Source organism: Mirounga angustirostris, unplaced genomic scaffold (assembly GCF_029215605.1).
Source record: "Mirounga angustirostris isolate CCGP_5_RB_7025 unplaced genomic scaffold, mMirAng1.0.hap1 SCAF_15, whole genome shotgun sequence".
NCBI classification, from domain to species: domain Eukaryota; kingdom Metazoa; phylum Chordata; class Mammalia; order Carnivora; family Phocidae; genus Mirounga; species Mirounga angustirostris.
In genome coordinates, this window is record NW_026991723.1 from 83,206,865 (window position 1) to 83,224,270 (window position 17,406).

The 17,406-nt window shown below is 50.9% G+C and overlaps 1 long non-coding RNA gene across 1 annotated transcript; it reads left to right on the top strand.

Moving 5' to 3' along the window:
- The first annotated feature begins 322 nt into the window (after window positions 1–322).
- Window positions 323–7,640, top strand: LOC123849431 (uncharacterized). The gene is made up of 4 exons (XR_006792053.3): window positions 323–987; window positions 1,595–1,794; window positions 3,181–3,323; window positions 4,692–7,640. It is a non-coding gene; the product is annotated as an uncharacterized LOC123849431 (long non-coding RNA).
- Window positions 7,641–17,406: the final 9,766 nt, after the last annotated feature.

Consider the following 17,406-nt stretch of genomic DNA (forward strand, 5'->3'; position numbering starts at 1 on the left):
AATGAATGAATGAATGAAGATGGGTCCCTCCAATGCCATCAGTAAGTATGAGAGGCACAATTCCAGCTTAAAAATTCGAGGCCAATCTCCTGTTATGCCAGGCTGTGTAGATGACTGGCCATTTGGAGAGAGTCCAGCGCAGGCCGGCATCTGGCAGGGAGCCCCAGGAGCCCTCCTGCCACCCCGTGCTCCACTGGGACAGCACTCCAGCCCCTCAGGTCTGGGCCCAGAGCCCTCAGCAGCGCCCGCGGCTCTTTCTGCAGCTGCAGCGGGTCAAGAGCCTCCTCCGACGCGAAGGAGGAAGTGAGAGCTCTGTGTGGGTGAGTCATCGAGGGCCCTGGCAGGGAGCGTTGCGCCAGGCGTGGCAGGGAGCCGGGGAGAGCCTGGCAGGAAGAGGCGCAGGAGGGAGGAGGAAGAGAGCTGGGAGGCCACGGGACGTGCTGGCCCCTCGGCAGACACAGGGGGCTTCCGCTGGAGAGAACGTGCCGAGATGCCAGGCTCAGGCGGGTCTCTGAGCGGCCAGATGGAGAAGTCCCAGAGGCCACCATCGGGGCGGTCACCTGGCAGTTAGGATGGCCAACGGCAGGCAAGGCTGTGGGCGGGGAGGCACCAGCTCTAGATTTCCACCTCCCAACTGGGAGCCCCAGCCCTGCCGCTTGCTAACTGTGGGACTGCAGGCGAATGGCTTCTCTCCACATGCCCTACTTCTGCTTCTGTCAAGTAGGGTGAGGGTTCCTAACCTGTACATTAACACAGGGAAGAGCTCCTGGTCCAAGGAATCCCACAACAAACGGGGACTATTGGACCAGGCGGGGTCTCGGCAGGAACACTGAAACACTAGGTTTCTAAGGGAGGGAAGTTAATCCAGGGGCTGGCTAGAAGGATTAGAAGAGCTGAGAAACTCCGTGGGGGATGAGGCTGCAACCCAGAGATCAGCAACAGCAGGAAGCTGGTGGCATCCCCAAGCCTGGAGGCCGACAGGAGGAGGTGACTTATCAGAGGGGAGATGCAAGGAGAAGGGCAACTCCAAATCACAGCAGGGGTGGGTTGTGTGGGTCACAGAGTTAAAGAAGGAGTCTTGTGGGGGGCAGACAGAGAAGGAAAGGGTGGGAGTGAGTGCCACAGAGTCGGCACAGACTCGGTCATATTCTGCTTCCTAGTGGTGCCATCTTCGTTTATCTGCTCTACCTCTCAGAGCTTCAATTCCTCACCTATAAAACAGAAATAAGAATAACAAGTAATAGTAGCAAACACTTATCCAACTTTCAGTTCTCACACAGCCCTGTGAAGCAGGGACTACTCTCACTATTATGCCCATTTTACAGATGCGAAACTGAGGCACGGAGGTCCAGTCGCACCCTTGGTATGTGGCAGAGCAGATTTGACCCAGCCTGTTGGGCCCCTAAGTCCTGCTCTTTACCACCACACTCTCTTCCCCAGTCTGCCAACCGTGGCTCTCTCCCCAGCTGGCCTCTACCCGTCCAAGGCCTCTCGGCTTCAGAGAATTTTTACCCAGTGCCTCCAACCCAGACTGATAATCAGCATCTGCTCCCAACAGTAGGGCCTAACAGCAGACTTCCCATTTGTCTCCCAGGCCCAGGGTCCCTGGAGTCACACTGAGGGGGTGTGAGCCCTGGTTCTGCCGTTTTCCAGCTGTGGGGCCTGAGAGAAGACACTTCCCTTCCGAAAGCCTCGGTTTCCTCGACTACAGCACAAGGGCCTTGTCCTGAGTTTGCTGAGCTGCAGTGCGGACGGCATGAAGCCTCACTCAGGGGGCATGTGGCACCGGGAAAGGTGTGTGTGTATGTGCAGTCCATTCAACTCTTATCAAAACGTCGTCATATCCACAGTCCCGGGGACGGTGCCAAGTCTTTCTTTGCTTTTCCCGAGTTCTCAGCGCCTGCAGAGTGCGACATGGGGAAGTGCGGGCTATTGCCCATTTGCTTGCATATGCGGCTGCCCAGCTCCTGCAAACCGCTCTTCCCAGGCTCCTTTGCCAACTGGCTTCTCGCTGGGCTGGGCCAATGGGAAGTGCTGGGAGAGGACTGGGGGGTGGGAGAAGCCAGGCTATTTCTCCCCCTCTCCCTCTGCTTAGTGGGGACAGGGTGTCATTTTTCCAGCACTGACTACTGTCTTCTTGTCTTCGCTCCTACGGAGCCGCCAGTTCCTCGGTGGTCCAGCCCCGCAGTGGCTCCGGCTGTGATTCAGCCACCCCCAGGCAGAATCGTCACCGCCTCCGTGGGTCGCTCGAGCCTGGAGTGGTAGTAGCTATGCCCTAACTAGACTGTCTTACCATCTGCTGTTTGGCTTTTCAGCCCTTTCCTCTCCCGTGTGACCAATCCCCCATATTAAATGTCCTCTGTTCGAAATACCTAGAGTGCTTTCTGCTGCTCACACTGGCCCTGACTTTTGCGGGAGACATCTAGGACTTTCCTTTCCCTGGAATCTCCTCCCTCTTCTCCAAACCCAGAGTCCTTGCCCTGGGTGGTTGGGGTCAGAATCCAAGCCCTGTGGGCACATCACACCAGGGCTGGACGGGACTCTAGCACCTTCGAGCTCTTTTTTTTTTTTTTTTTAAGATTCCATTTATTTTTGAGAGAGAGTGTGTACAAGCAGAGGAAGCAGAGGGAGATCGAGAAGCAGACTCCCTGCTCAGCAGCGAGCCCGATGTGGGGCTCGATCCCAGGGGCCAAAAGCAGATGCTTAACCATCTGCGCCACCCAGGTGCCCCACTTTTTTTTAAAAGATTTTATTTGTTTATTTGAGAGAGAGAGAGAGACTAAGAGAGAGAGAGCACAAGCAGGGCAGAGGGAGAGGGGGAAGTAGGCTCCCCGCTGGGCAGGGAGCCCGATGCGGGACTCGATCCCAGGATCCCGGGATCATGACCTGAGCTGAAGGCAGACGCTTAACGACTGAGCCACCCAGGCGCCCCTCCTTCAAGCTCTTTGCAGTGAACCTGCTCCCCGCGAACAGAACTTTCTAGTGCTAACACTGCCCTTTGCAGCAAAGATGGAGTGTACCATGAAGCTTCCATGCTGTCTCGTTACTATGCTGCACAAAGGCTTGTCTGCGCTGCGGCTGGGAGGAACTGCTAGGAGTTGGCGTAAAGAAGAAGGCAGCGAGCACCCCATGCTGCCCCCCACCCCCCGCAGCATTCAGAAAGTGTATCTTTTCCTCCAGCTTCAGGATCATCCCTGGGACTCGGGCCAAAGCCCTTGAATTTTCAAACCAACCCTGAGGGGAATGAAGGCTCCTCCATGACTGCACAGCCACCCAGGGCCCCACTTGATAAGGAGCAAAGAAGCCAGGACAGATTCCTTTGGGTGAGTAGAGAGGTGTCGTCCTGCCTCCCAACCAGTGCCCCTGACCTGTTGGGGGCTGCTCCCAGAGGTCTGCTGGCCGTGATCCCCCTCGTCCCTTCTCCCATTCCAGAGCCCTGGGTCGAGGTCACTCCAGGCAGCCCCCTGCCTCCAGGCCACAGCAGGGCCTGGTCAGACGGGAGGCTCCAACAGGTCCCCTAGGCCCTTCCTGGGTGTACCCCATCCCAGGCTCTGGGTTCCTGGCTTCCCCTATTACTTCCCCTACTCACCTAGGGGCCAAGGTAAATCCTAGGATTTTTGGGCTCTCAATTCCCTCATATTATACATGTACTTTAGGGGTGCTTACACAAGCCCCCACAAAGGTAGGAGGAGGCTGATAACTCCTCCCGTCCAACCTCACCCTCCATGGTACAGGTGGGGAAACAGGGGCTCAGAGTGCAGACTTACTGGAAGCATGCAGAGTCCTTGGCAGGTTTGTGCGGCACGATGGGGCGAAGCACGTGAGGAGCTGGACCAGGTCCCCAGGGACACGTGTCCTACACCAGCACTTGCATGAGCATCCATTACTTCAAGTGCACTCACCCGTACCAGAGGCCACACGTGTCTACAAACCACCCCACCACCACGGAGACCACAGGCTCAGCAACGGGGGCTCACGCGTGCATAAGCACATGCACTCATTTGTACCCACAGCGGGCAGACACGAGCAACCCCCTATGTGCCCACATACATGGGTTTATACTCACATGCACACTCATCAGGACACACTCAGAGCCGCGCAGCCCACACGTGGCCCCACGGAATCCCACCCATGTGCATAATCTCACATATATGCCATCCGCACCATGTCCCACGACGTGCACGCAGGCGAACGGCTAACACACAGCAGCTCGCCAAGGTGCCCCGGAACACCTGGACTCCCATGCTGTGGGGGGTGGGGGAGCAGCATCCAGACAACCCTCCAGTATCACTCCCCCGATGACCGGGACTGTGGGACCGACCGCCCGGCTCACTCACGCCGCTATCCACTCACACGCACAGGCACACGGGCCTTCACACAGAGCCTCCCCTGGCCGGCCTCCTCCACCGCTCCCACGGCTTGCGTGCTGACCGCTCTTGGTGAGACCCTCCTCACAGAACCCAGAGCCACCTGGCTGCCCTTGGGACTAAGAAAGTACCCTGTCCACTCCCCCCAGCCTTGTCCCCTAAGCTGGAAGGCCTGGGCCCTGGGGGAGGGGAGAGGGCTGCCTGGAGCTCAAAGTCCAGAGGCCACAGTCTTATTTGCTGGCCTGGGGGCGGAAGTTGCACAACCATTGTCCCAGGCGGTCAGGGTGACTCCAGCATATTGTCTGTGTTTCCCCTTGGCTACAGGCCCAGGCCCAGCCAGCCGAACTATTCCTCCGGCAGAGGAAGGGAGCTTGGCTCCTCTCTCCCTGGCCTTGGGAGCTGGTGGCCAAAGAGGACTCCACCGGTCCCCAGCTGTGGGTGCCCCCGCCTAAGGCAGAGCTGCACAGAACTTAGAAGCCAACGTCTCCTTTCCCCAAGGGGAAGCTGAAGCCCAGGGAAGGCAGGGGGGCCTGCCCAGGGTCACCCAGCAAGCTGGAGGCCCAGCTGGGCTTGCATCCAGGCTCAATTTTCTTTCTACATCTGAGAAGGTCACGGTGAGGCCCAGTAGTTCAAACACAGCTGAGCAGAAGTACTGGGGGTAGAGGAGGAGAGGACCCAAGAGTCTGTGAGTAGTGACCACCTTTACCCCCCAGTCCTCACCATAACTAAGTTAAGCAGGGAACCAGTTTGCCCTATCACCAACTCATGGAGCTAACCATATTCACTCCGACTTAAAAAAAATTTCTTTAAATTTGTAAAGTCTTTAACAATATGCAGGAGATGAATCGGCAAGGCCTTGGAAGGACCCAGGGAAGACAGGGTCGGGGGCCCTCAGACTCCTCCACCTCTGGGATCTGCAGCTCAGACTGGGGTGCAGCCCACTCTCCCCAGAGTCTTCATTCCAGTTCCCTCCAGTGGCTACATCAGGGAGGTGGGGTAGAGACAATGGGAGCATTCCTGAAAATCCCAGACATCTTCTAAAGCTATAAAAACCATCCCATGCCTGTCGGCCTATTTTCTCTTGCTTTCCGTTCTCCCCGCCTCCCCCACTCTCCCCTCTTTCCTTTCTTCCCCCTGCCTGCCTTCCTTTCTCAGTTCATGCAGCTGAAGGTCACCAGGCAGGTGCCGGTGGGGCGATGTGGTCGCCCTCGTGAGGCCAGAGTTAAAGTTGGGTGCGACCACAGCCTGGGGGGTCAGAGGACAGAGGACAGTATGCAGGGGATGGAGCAGTTGCATCATCCACCGTGGATTAAAGGAGGCAGATTTCTCAGTGACAAGGGAGGCATGGATTCCGAAAGGAGGACACTGAAGAACCCCATGGTGCCGGGCTGGAATTGGAGCTGTCAGTGAGAATGCGTGGTTTAAAGTGTGTGTGTGCGTGCGTGTGTGTGTGTGTGTGTGTGTGTGTTTTCTCCAGCTCTGCTCATCAAGGAGGTCTGGGAGTAGCAATACACTGGTAGCAACAAGCACACCTAGCACCGAGATCTTATTTTCAAGATATCGTCCTCCCCCTAGACAGATACCAAGCTCTATGGAGGAATGGCTGGCTCCCAGGCGGGGCCAGAGAAAGTACGAGATGAGCCTGGTGTCACAAAGCGAAGGCGTGCCCAGAGAATGAAGGGACGTGTCAAAAGGACGCAAGAGCGGCAGGGGCTTCTTCTGGCCAAACCTGGTGTGATTCAAATACCAAAATAAAAGAGCAGTGGATCATAGTCCATCAGATAAACTAGGAATCCATGGGTCCACACTGCTGTGAACAAACAAATGAATAAATGAGAAGAGAATGCTTTTCCTTACGGTAGAATGCCAAATAATAAGGGAAGAAGAAAACCACCTCTTGGCAACTGTGATGATGATGGTGATTTCAGGTAGGTGACATCGAGGGACGCTAAAACTAGGGGCATACGTGAAATAGGGAGTGGAATTTTTACATAGTGCTAAAGTATCTCCACCTGGAAGCTCGTTTGTACAAAAGTAGCACAAGACCTTGACGATGGAGAAACCCAGTCAAATGGTGAGTTGATTGAAGTTAACACCACTGTGTCAACAAGCTGATGTTGAATGGCACCGGAGAGGGGCAGGGAGAGAGCACAGCGTCTCTCCTGTGGTGTCCCTGTCCCCAAAATGCACGATCCTGGCATAATTACCAGGAAACGCGGATAAACCCAAATCGAGCAACCTTCTGCAAAATGACTGCCCTGTTCTCTTTAAAACATTACGAGTGTGAAGCTCGAGGCAGGACAGAGCAACTGAAGAGGCAGGACGCGGGATACTGGGCTGTGTCACTTTCTGTAGGTGACATCACGGCAGCAACAGGTGAAACGTGAGTGGGGTGTCTGATTGCCGGGCAAATGGAGTTCTTCACACCGTTCTTGCACGTTCTCTGCAATTTGAAGTATCTTAAAATTATTTTTTAATCCCGTGCAGCACAACTTTGTGAAAGTGTTAAAGGAGACTACTGTTGTGTATCTGTAAGAAAAGGAGGAAGCAGAGGACACATCTGCTGGTATAGGGCTTGGGGTTAATCGGGTGGCCCCGAATACAAGTGAGCAAACAAAAGGAAGATGAATAATCCCAGGAGAAACAGAAACACAGGGGCGCCTGGGTGGCTCAGTCGGTTAAGCGTCTGCCTTTGGCTCAGGTCATGATCTCAGGGTCCTGGGATCAGGCCCCACGTTGGGCTTCCTGCTCGCAGGGAACCTGCTTCTCCCTCTCCTCCCTGTTCGCGCTGTCTCTTGCTCTCTTTCTCTCTCTCTCCTCTCTCTCAAATACATAAATAAAATCTTTAAAAATTAAAAAAAAAGAAAGTAAATGTAATCATAGTACTCCATGTGTCTGGGCTGTCTATAACATTTAGATTGTTACAAAATAAACCCTGAATATTTATCTAATCCAAAAGTATGATATGATCATCTAAGGAAGATTTTACCAGGAGAAGCATGAAAGGGGGTATTGTACATGAAGGAAACTCTTCTTTTCTAAAGTAGGAAGGCAGCAGATTAAATCTAAAACTGAAAAATCAATAAATAAAAGGGGATGGGGCGCCTGGCTGGCTCAGTCTTAAAGAAACAGAAAGTATAAAAAAAAAGAAATAAAAGGGGATGGAAAGAACTCATTATAATGATTTGCATCCTGCCTTTTTAAAGATGATTGTATATATTATGCATTAAATCCCTTTGTATATACATTGATATTTTATACATTTTATTCAATAAAGAGTTTTTCAACAATGAATAATGAATTTAAATAAAATTTAAAAAAAACAGCATGAGCATGTTATTTGGGAGCACAAAAGTAAATGACAAAGAAACTGCTGTGTCTTGTTGAAAGCGGTTGTCTCTGGTGGCTGGGAATTGAGGGCAAAGAGATTAGATAGGACGCTCCATTGTAAGTCTTGCAGAATGGAGGGCATGTACAGTTTTAATAAAAATTCAGATCAAAACCGAAAAATATAATTAAAAAAAATGCATTTTGAGCAAAGCAACAAATTTGGACAATTTGTGGAGTTGCCTATTTAGCAAAATCTGCAAAGAATCCCCCAAATGCTGAAGTGCTGAGAAGACAGAAAAGGGCTTTTTAAGGGATTTGTAAAAAATCAGTCTAAAATGAAAATTTCCCATGCGATACAGTGAAAGAAAATATTCATAGGATATTATTTTAAAAGAAGAACAAATGCACTAGAAGCGTACATGTCTTCGCTTTGGTCAAGTTGGCCTTTGGAGGTGTGGTGGTTTCCTCTGCACCTAGACCCTCCCCAAGACGCAGGTCATTCTCGCCCCAGTCCAGCCCCAGTCCAGTCCCAGTCCCACCAGCAGCGTCCCTGGAGAGAACTCACACTCCTCACAACAGCCCTGTGTGGTGTAAATTTATAGCCCCATTTTACAGATGAGAAAATGAAAGCTTGGGAAAAGGAATTGGCTTTGCCCAGAGCCTCATAGTCAAAAAGTAGCCTAACTGGACTTGGCACACAGGGTGATGAACTCCAAGGCCAAGTTTCTCTCCTTGCTTCCTCGTCCCTTGGCTCTCCCACCTGCTGACGCCAGACTTAATTAGAGCCTCACTGGTCCCTGAGATGGGCTGGGAGGTGGGTGTGTCATTAAAGCATGAGATGCTGGAAGCTCCCGGCATGTGTCATTATGTCTAATTACACGAGCTCAGGCTTCTGCGTGGGCTGGTGGAACCAGAGCCTCTCCATGCCCAAGTGGCCAGGGAACTTCTTCAGCTGAGTCGTGAGGCAGGGGCTGCCAAAGGCCCCCTCAACAGCCTTGGTAGCGAGGCCCATGTTCCCTGCATCTGCTGGAGAAAGCCAAGCTCCAGGCTCCTCCCTGAGGCTGTGGGGAAGGCCTTGGTGGGGAGGTGTATCTATCCACGTCTCTCTGGCCATTCTCCACCAGACTCCCACCTGGGCAGGGAATGGAGCAGAAGCCGTCTTCAGGGCACCTGGGTGGCTCAGTCAGTTAGGCGTCTGCCTTCGGCTTGGGTCATGATCCCAGGGTCCTGAGATCTAGTCCCGAATCTGGCTCCCTGCTCAGAGGATAGCCTGCTTCTCCCTCTCCCTCTGCCCCTCCCCACTGCTCATGCTCTCTCGCTCTCTCTCTCTCAAATAAATGAATAAAAATCTTCTTTAAAAAAAGAAGAAGATGGCTACAGAAGGAGCACAGCCCCCGATGCCCTCATCCCATCCCTAAACAGACAGACAAATGCAGGAGCAGAGACACACGCTCCACGGAACCATGGCTTTGGAATTTATAACTGAGCCCTTGAGTAGAGAGCTGCTTATGCTTTCATCGACTCCATTGTGTGTTCACTTTGGGGGAAGGGCAAAGGAGAAGGAATGTGGAGTGGGGAGAAGACGGAGTCCCTCCTCTCTGGGCAGGGATGACCAGTGGAAACTGGATTTGTTCATTTAAATAAACAGAGTTTATTACTGAGTTGCTTCTGGGTGCCAGACACTGTTCTAGGCACTGGCATTATAAATAAAGTCCCTGGTCTTAAGGACTTTACTTCCATGGAGTAAGAGACAATAAACATGTAAATAAATATAGAACATGCCAGATGGTGACAAGTTTGAAGACGCAGGGGGAGGGAGAGCACCTGTCCCAGGTGATGATCTGGCTGGAGAAACTGACAAGCCCCTCTCCCTTGACCTGCCCAGACCCAAAGTCTAAATGGAGAAACACCTTGTGGGGTAGAACAAAGGAGTCCAACACCCCAGTCGCCTCCTCCTCCTCTTCTACCTCCTCTCCTCCTCTAATATTGCTTTCCTTGAAAAAAACTACATATTTAAAATGTACAGGAATCATAGAAAATTACCTGACAAACACTCATGTCCCAACTACCCAGTCAAAGCTCCCTTATTAGTCAGGAAAGGCTAGGTTATGCATACAATCCCCAAACCTCAGTAGCTTTAAATAACAAAGGTCTGTTTTTCTCTCATTCTCTATATCCAGTGAGGATTGACTGGAGAGAGCTGTATTTATTGTAGTCTCCCAGGACCCCAGGCTGATGGCTGCTCCCTCATTTTATGATGCTGTGATCTCAACATGAGACTTCAGGGCTCACCATGCAGGGAAGGGAGCACGAAGACTCACACATTCGCTCTCAGATGTTTCCATTTGGAAGTGGCATATGTCACTTCTGCTCACGTTTCATTGCCTAGAGCAAATACAACTTCAAAGGGTCAGGAAGTGTGATCATCTCATGTGCTCTGAAGATGAAGAGAACGGAAATGTTGGTGAGCATTGTTAATATCTACCACTCTTTCCATCCCATTTCCATCTGTCCCTTACTCCCAGGGATAAGCCCCATCTGGAGGTTGTTATGTATCATTCTCATCTATGGATTTTGTTTTAACTTTTAATATACCTGTATGCACCAGCAAATAATATGTGGACAGAAAGCACAAAGAAAATTAGAAAATATTTTGAACTGAATGACAGCGAAAACATAACACAGCAAAGTGTGTGATGCAGCTAAAGCAGCATAATAGAGGGAAAGTTATAGTATTAACAATGAATATATGCGAAAAGAAGAAAGTTCCAAAATCAATGATCTCAGTTTTGATCTTAAGAAACTAGACAGAGCAGAGCAAATTTAAATCAAAGCATGGAGCCCTGGGTGTTATACGCAAACAATGAATCATGGAACACTACATCAAAAACTAATGATGTACTGTATGATGACTAACATAATTAAAAATAAAAAAATAAAATCAAAGTAAGCAGAAAGAAGGAAATCGTAAAGAGTAGAAATCAGTGAATAGGAAGCAGAAAAACAATAGAGAAAAATAAATGAAACCATAAACTGGCTCTTTGAAAATGTCAAGGAAATTGTTAAACCTCTAGCCAGACAGGGGCCCCTGGGTGGTTCAGTCAGTTAAGCGCCAGACTTGGTTTTGACTCAGGTCATAATCTCGGGGTCGTGAGATTGAGCCCCGAATAGGGCTCTGTGCTCAGCACAGAGTTTGCTCAATATTTTCTCTCTCCCTCGCCCTCCCACTGTATTTTCAAGATTTAGCAAACCCTACACTCAGAAGGGATACGTTTATCATATGTAAAGTATATGTCAGTAAACCTGACATTCAAATAGCTCAGAGAAGGGGCACCTGGCTGCTTCAGTCAGTAGAGGATGTGACTCTTGATCTTGGGGTTGTAAGTTTAAGAGTTTGCTTAAAAAATAAAATCTTTAGGGGGGCCTGAGTGACTCATTTTTTTAAGCATACGACTCTTGGTTTCGGTGCAGGTCATGATCTCAGGGTCGTGGGATTGAGCCCCGTGTCAGGCTCTATGCTCAGTGAGGAGTCTGCTTGGGATTCTCTCTCTCCCTTTCCTTCTCCCTCTACCCCTCCCTGCGCCAAATAAATAAAAATCTTAAAATAAAATAAAATAAAATCTTTCTTTCTTATTTTTGTTTTTTAAAACATTTTTAAAAATTTTTTTATTGATTTATTTGAGAGACAGTGAGAGTGAAAGAGATCACAGAGGGAGAGGGAGAAGCAGACTTGCCGCTGAGTGGGAGCCTGAAGCGGGATTTGATCCCAGGACTCCGAGATCATGAGCTGAGCTGAAGGCAGCCACTTAACTGACTGAGCCACCCAGGTGCCCCCCTTTCTTTGAGAGTGCATGCAAGGGGGTAGGAAGGGGCAGAGAGAGAGGGAGAGAATCTTAAGCAGGCTCTATGCTCTGAGAGGAGCCAATGTGAGGCTTGATCTCATGACCCTAAGATCATGACCTGAGCTGAAATCAAGGGTTGGATGTTTAACCAACTGAGCCACTCAGGCACCCCAAAATAAAATCTTTAAAAAAAAAAACAAATAATTCAGAGAAAAAGAATACACATATATGTATATTTGTGCACACCCAAACATGCTTCCCACATGTATATGTATATATGTATGTATGTGCCAGATACCTATATCTGTATCACGTGTTTATATAGTGGGATAAGACATTGATAAAGCAAACATGGTAAAATGTTAACATTTGGGGAATCTTGGGGTGCCTGGGTGGCTCAGTCAGTTAAGGGTCTGTTTTCGGCTCAGGTCATGATCTCTGGGTCCTGGAGTCAAGCCCCGTGTTGGGCTCCCTGCAGAGCAGGGAGACCGCTTCTCCCTCTGCCTGCCGCTCCCCCTGCTTGTGATCTCTCTCTCAGTGTCAAATAAATAAATAAATCTTTATTTATTTTTTTTTAAATCTTCAGGTATTCTTTTTTTTTTTTTTTTAAAGATTTTATTTACTTATTTGACAGAGAGAGACAGCGAGAGAGAGAACACAAGCAGCGGGAGTGGGAGAGGGAGAAGCAGGCTTCCCGCGGAGCAGGGAGCCCGATGCGGGGCTCGATCCCAGGACCCTGGGACCATGACCCGAGCCGAAGGCAGATGCTTAACGACTGAGCCACCCAGGCGCCCCAAATAAATAAATCTTTAAAAAAAATTAAAAACATGGGGCGCCTGGGTGGCTCAGTCGTTAAGCATCTGCCTTCGGCTCGGGTCATGGTCCCAGGGTCCTGGGATTGAGCCTTGCATTGGGCTCCTGCTCCGCGGGAAGCCTGCTTCTCCCTCTCCCAGTCCCCCTGCTTGTGTTCCCTCTCTCACTCTGTCTCTCTCTGTCAAATAAGTAAATAAAATCTTTCAAAAAAATTTAAAAACAAAAACAAAACCGAGCCTGGCAGTTCTCTTTCCTCCCCCTCTCCGTGTTCTTTCTCCATAGTTTGTCTTCTCTCCAGTAAGTATTTCTTGGCTGTTCCCAAGCAATTCCTGCTCCTAATTCCCCATCTCTGCCTCTTTTTACCAAATGTTTTTATTCTGTATCAGCCCGTGAACTGGACTGCCCAAGGAAGGATTCTCCGGGGTGGTGGGCACAGAAGCGACAGAGCAAATGCAGAATTCTCTCTTCCGTGGAGAAGGCTGTGGACACCAGGGCCAGGTTCAGGGTGCGCAGCTGAGACACCCAGGGCATGAAATGGGATGAGGTGCACACAGCCAGGGTGCGCAAGCGCAGGTCGGCACCCAAGAGTGACTTCTTCCTTACATTTTTCTTTTATTGCAGTGAAATACATACAGCATAAAATTCACCACTGAAACTATTTTAAAGTCTCCAATTCAGTGGTTTTTACTACATTCACAAGGTGTGGAACAATCACCACTATCTAGTTCCAGAACATTTTCATCATTCCAAAAGGAAGCCTCCTTCTCCCACTGCCATGGCCCCTGGCAACCACTGATCTGCTTTTTGTCTCTATGGATTTGCCTCTTCTAGACATCAGATGGTGTGTGGTCATTTGTGACTGGCTTCTTTCATTTAGCAGAATGTTTTCAAGGTTCAACCATCAGTATTTCCTTCCTTTTTATGGCCATAGAATATTCTGTTGGATGGATGTACCACATTTTGTTTTATCCACTCATCTGTTGATGGACCTTTTAACTGTTTCCTCCTTTTGGCTATTGTGACCTGAGCCACTGTGGACACTGGTTTTCAGTTCTTTGGGGTATATACCTGGGAGTGGAATTGTTGGGTCATATGCTAATTCTATGTTTAACTTATCCACAAACCATTTCCTTACACTTTGCACCGTGGGCGTCTTGATTGCTTTATCCTAGTCCAGCCCTGGTGCACACTCACCCATTTATGACTTTCTTCCCCACGTCACCACCATCCTCATCCACATTAGCAGCTTTGAAGCAGATGGTTGACTTTGGGGGCCAGGAGTGATGTCCCATGAAGCTGGAGCACATGGGGAATGCCAGCAGCTATGGGGCTGGAGAAGTCGGTAGATGTCGGAAACACCAGGTTGTCATTCTCAGGAGCTGGGACTTCACATTGTTGGTTGCAGGGGGAGCAGGCTACTTCTATGAACCCAGCAGTGAATCCCCAGGTGTGACTTTTGTGTTCAATAAATTGGAATTTTCATGTATCGGGTTTGCAGCTCAGCCAAATTCTGAAAAGTTTGTCCAAACCACGTGGTGGTGGAGGTGGCAGGACTCTGCTGTCTGTTTTTCGGAGTACAGGGACTTTCTTCCAAGCAAAATCTCATCTAAAAGAAGCCCAGGGCCTCCCACATGGGCTGCAAAGGAGAGAGTTCTGGACAGAGGAGGAAAGAAGAGACTGTGCTTTCCCCACCCACGAGCCTGAAGGTCAAACCAGGTTATGTCAGGGAAGGGGGTGTGGTGATCTCACCTGGGGAATTTGTAGATTACTGAGACTGGCAGGGAAGGAGACCAGGGACTTTCTCTGGAAGGACAAGGATATTTTCAGCTCCTAGTCAATCCCCATTTGTAGAGGAAACTTCAGCCCCATGCTAGGCACTTGGTACTAATTACCCCATTTAGTTTTCCCAGCCACCCCTTGACTGACAAAGCCAGCAAGGGCCAGAAAGGTAAAGTGGCTTGCCAAGGTCATAGGGCAAGTTAAACACTGGGGTCAGGATTTGAAGCCAAATCTCATGGCTCAAGGCTTGGGGCTGGTTCTGCCAAGCTACCTTGAAGTCCCCTTGAGCGCAACAAAGAGTTGGACATGTGGGTGGTATCTGGGGCAGAAAGGATCTTCTAAGCAGTCAGTGCAAATGTGACCCTGTGGGAGGTCATTTGTGCCTTGTCTCTCTGGTTCATCCTGGAAAGCCCCACATCTTTTGTAGAACCGCTCCCTAGAATCCTTATCTGGAATTTATGCCAAGGGCAGCCAAAGGCCAGACTTGACCTAGAGGCTTGTAAAGGGGCGCTCAGGGCAAAGGGTCAGTCCCACTTATGTGGCCCTCCTGGCCTGGAGCCACGGCCGGTGCGGGGAGTGAGTCTGGGCTCATCAGCTCCCCACTATCCTGAGCATGGGTCTGGAAGCCTGGGGAGAATCCCCAGAGCTGAGAGTGCCCTCGCCCAAGTAAGACTGCTTGGGATTCAGAGACTGCATGGTAAAGAGCAGGCACTTTAGGCTGAGACGAGGGTTCAAATCCCAGGCCCATCTCTTACTTGGCCAAGTGTCTTTCCCTCTCTGTGCTTTGGTTTCTCCATCTGTAAAGTGGGACCAATACTTGTCAGACAGAAGGGGTGAGCCGCCGTGAGAACACGCAGGGTGTGAGAGCCCATGGGATGCACCTGCTATCAAAAATGGGGGCTATTCAGAGTGTTCTGGTGCTCCTCCAGCTCCTAGCAGTCACCTCCAAGGATCAACACTTGCACCCAAAGCGCGAGCATGGCTGCTTGGGCCCTGGTGTAGCTCTGGGGGGATACCACGATGACCAGTCAGGGGCCCTGCCCTCCAGGAACTTGCCATCTAGGGAGGACGCAGAACCGTGCCAGCCAGTGGGAGAAGGGCGGCAGCAGAGGGATGTGCAGGGACCCTGGGAGATAGAAGGATGACCCTGTCTGGGGCCAGGGAAGACTTCACAGAGGGAAAGGCTAGGGGAGAATCTAAATATTTAAAAACCTGCTTGTCACAGTAACTGGCCAATCAGAAGGGACACTGGTTGTAAATAATCTATAGGACCCATCAGTGTGATTATTAATGCCCTGGGAAGGGGCATTTGACTTGGATCCTGACAGATGAATAAGAGTTCTTCAGACAGGTGGGAGAAAGGGCACTCCAGGCAGATGGTACAGCATGTGCAAAGGCCTGATGACTAGAGAAAGCAGGGTATGCTTAGAACGGTATGGCTGGAGCACAGGATATGTACAGGGGAGAGGGTGGAAAAGAGAGGGTCTTAAATACCAAGCTAAGTTTGGGTGACGTGGCCAGGACACCTCTGATGTGGCATTCCACACTGGTGACTCTGACACGTGGGTCTGAATACTACTCCCACTCCGGGCCTATGACACCTCCTTGGGACAGTGGGGTGGCTTGGGGTCTGGGCACAGGCTCCTTCCTCTGGGAGAGGGGGCAGCAAGGGCAGGCCAGGAGAAGAGCTCCTTCAAGAGCCTCTAGGGAGTCTGGTGGACATGGAAATTAAGACAGACACTTAGTTGTACGGGTAGGACCAACACAGGGGGAAGTAGAAATATTGGTGACCCAGGCTTTCTCCCAGAGTAGCATCAAGCCTGCTCAGGAAAAACTCAGGGATGTTTGGGGATTAAGGGGCCTGGTTCTAGCCAAGCTCTGTTGCTTATGCGCTGTGTGATCTTGAGGAAGGCGCCAACCCTCTCTGGGCCTTAGCGTCTCTGTATGTAGCACGGGGGAGCTCGTTCATTCCTCTCTTGGAAATTAAGGGTGTGCCAAGCTGATCCTCTCCTGCCAGCCACTCTACCCGGTCTCGTGGGAAACATACGGGGTTTGGACTCAGGCAGAGCTGAGTTTGAGTCTCTGCTTTGGGATACACTGGGTGTTTGACTTTGAGCAGGTGTTAAGCTCTGGGCCTTCATTTTCTCATCAAGAGAATGTCGACTGATTGGTGAGGTCAATACTGTATGGAACAAATGAGAAGACTCCGGGGTGCAGGAGATAAGACAATAAAAGTTCTCCCTTCCTCGCCTTCCAAGGGTGTCTTGTGCTTGCAAGCCTGCTGGGCCGGCCACAGGGCCTTGGCTGAAGCTGGATGTCAGCAGGGAGTGAGGAGGAAAGCCATATTATTTACTGGCCTCCCAGGGCCCTCTTGAGCATGCAAGGGGGCGCTGTTAGTAATACGCAACCGTAAGCCAAGGTCCCCCCCAGGAAAGCAGAATCCATGACCCCCCGGTGACTAGTGGCCACGCAGAAAGCAAGGAGAGACAGAGGTGAAGAGAGAGACCTCCACGGAGCTCTGAGAAGCAACCTCTGGAGAGGGGGCCTTCTATCGCCTCTGGCGCCGGCTTTAGGAAGTTTTCCTGCAGGACGGGCTGATGAAGTTTGTCTCCAACTCGGGTGTTCCAGAAGGGCTTCGGTCAAGAGCTGCTTTGCCTTGCAGCAGTTTGGGAATTGGATTTGGGTCGGATAATCTTTTTTTAATCTCATGCATTTGCTTGCTGTTTGCTTGCTTCAATTTTTTTTCTTGGATGTGACTCCCTGCTGAGATGGGTCCTGGGCTGGTTTCTGCTGGTGAAGAGGCTTTCCTCCGCCTGGAAAGCAATAGTTGCTCAGTAAATATTCATTCCCTCTCGTGGTCACCAACAAGCACCTCTGACCAGGACTCTGTTCATGGTTGTCTGGAGCCCCCAGACTAACCAATTCCTTCATTCCCTGCAAGTGGTCTGAGCCCTCCCGGCGTCCCCCCATCCCCACACCAGAATTCTTAACCCAGAGCACAGGAACTCCTCAGACACCCCGAAGGATTGGCTTCCTGTCCGCTTCCTTTCTCCTCCTCCCCAGTGGGGGCTGGGCTGGGGCGCAGCTGGCCCGGTGGGGGGGCTCTCCCAGACTGCTTCTCAGCACAGCCCCTCAACCGTCACACCCGGGTCTGCATTCCTCCATCCTTAATGCCTCCTCTGGGAACACAGGCTTTCAGAAACCTGAGAAGACCAGCCAGCCGGTGCAGGCCAGAGGGAGGTGGGCCCAGACTGGCGGGGGTGGGGAGTGGGGAG